We start from the raw sequence: 2,275 nt of genomic DNA, 5'->3' as shown, positions 1-2,275 counted from the left end.
ACCCAACATTTCCTCCTGAAATCAGTTTAAATGGAAGAGTGGAGGTAGTTAAAGCCACTATAGATTTAAAAGGAGATCTTACAAATACTTTTGGCTTTAAAAGCTGATGTCACTGGTTCATAATATAAGAGGTGACATTAAACCTACCTCCCACCCCTTCATTACTACCACTCAGGCTGGAAAACATAGGCAAAGCCAACACTGGATCTCATGGTTGTGTTGGGAATGAAGGGACAGCCATAAAAGGCCTCTTGTAGACTCCAGAACAGGAGACCCTGGTGTTGGGAAATCTTAAGACAGCAGCAAAATGGAAGAACCCAGCAGAACTGGAATTACATATGGCTCTGCAGATGACCTGATGGTGGCACAAGGCTTAGAATAGTTCAAAGAAGAAAACAGAATCCGAAGAGAATCCTCCAAGGGAAGGGTCCCAAGAGATTCTCTGAGCATGTCCTGAGGTCACATTGCCTTTACCAAGATTCAACTCAGAGCACCTCGTGCTGTCCTCAAGCAGCAAACAAGAGAAGGGAGCATGCCCTGTGTTCTAGGTCCCTACAGACGGTTTCAACCAAGACATTTGTCTTGATATTCATGGTTTGTATTTTACCTTAAGTACAACTCATTTATATGGAGTTGACCCGGTAATTGGGTGAAGAAGAGGTTACCTGGAGACAACACAATTACATGGAACTATCTAGCAATAGAAACTAAATTGACCATATGGAGCCTTGAGTGTATTGCTAGAGTCTATATGCCTAAAATCAGAAGCATGCCTTTTATCTAATTTTTTTTACTTTATATTTTCTATAGCTACAAAGTAGATCAGTTACTCATGAATTTTGTAGATGTTATACTTGCACAAGATAATTGGCAAAAAAAAAAAATACAAGTTCAGATAAACACACAGTACTTCGATTTCTCTTTTCACATGATTTTTAAGAATACTTACAGGATAGAGATTGTTATCACTGACGTGTTTCAGAAGAGAAAATGAGAACCCAGTGACTCTAATTTTTATTCATTCACATAGCAGGTATTCCGAAGGGCCTGATTTTGTACCAGGCACAGGAAATACAAAGACAAAACAAACCCAGTCATGATCTGTTGGAGTTTCTTGTCTACGATGTTTTAAAGCATGGTAAAGAAATCATGGGCAGTGAGTGAGTGAAGAGGTTAGCTGGAGATTAGAGTTTGTAAGATATTATTTAGGCTCAAATATGCTGAACTATCTAGCAATAGTTATTATTGTGAATGCATTGCTGGGCACAGGTAACCCATAGATACAAAAATGGTAAAAGAGAGAGCACTGCCTACCTCTGAGTAATCTTAAGGTGGGCGATGCCAAGAGGGCTTTGAATGAACAGAGTTCACCTGAAAGTCAAAGCAACATCAGGACGACAAGGAGGTACAGACAGACTCATGAAAGCCTACTCTCCAGCCAGAGCATAAGCCACAGTTCCACATGGGTGTAGCCTGGGGCAGGAAGGAAAGTGAGGCAGCCATGTCTTTATGAAGATCTTTGTCAGAGATTCACATGATCTTGGTTCTTGTGGCAGACTGGGGACATGAAGATCCAAGCTCTCAGAATCATTCTTCTCTCACCACACCATGGCTCTCATCCAAGATCTCCTCCTGGTCTAACATGGCAGCTTTACATTCCCTTACCACATCCATGCCTGAGCGTGGGCAAGAAAGAAACGAAGGCATGAGCCAGCTGTCATAGAGGGGAGTAGATGCAGCCTCTGTAAGACACTTCTGTTTATCACTCCTTGACGACAGACAGCTAGCCACGTGGGCGGCTCTACTGTTGAGGACTTTTAAAAGATGCTGATAGGGCTACTTAAAATGTCATAATGATGTTTAGTGTAGAAAGGAGAGTGGAGAAAATCTGGAAGATGAATGGGAATATCAACCCCTGACTTATATTCCAAAGTCAATCAGAAGGACCATGAATTATTGTCTTAAAGTTCTGACTGTGTTCTCCAGGCAGTGGGGGGTCATGGAAAGATTTTGATCAAGGACCTCACATAACTGTGTCTTTAATGCAGACAATAGACAGGAGAAGGTAAGATGGGTTGTGGAGAGACCAGGTAGGGTCCAGGTATAAGAGAGCAGAGGTCCTATTTACATAATATCATACCACGGACCGGGGTTTCTCGCGGGGGGGCCCTTGTTCCGCGGGACGAGGGATTCTGGCCAGGTGGACGCGGGATAAGGCTTTGACAAACAGACTACACACACGGGTGGTGTAAAATCTGAGTGTATTTCTTTTAAA

The sequence above is a fragment of the Mastomys coucha genome, unplaced genomic scaffold (assembly GCF_008632895.1).
Source record: "Mastomys coucha isolate ucsf_1 unplaced genomic scaffold, UCSF_Mcou_1 pScaffold4, whole genome shotgun sequence".
NCBI lineage: Eukaryota > Metazoa > Chordata > Mammalia > Rodentia > Muridae > Mastomys > Mastomys coucha.
Note: the sequence above shows the minus strand (reverse complement) of the source record.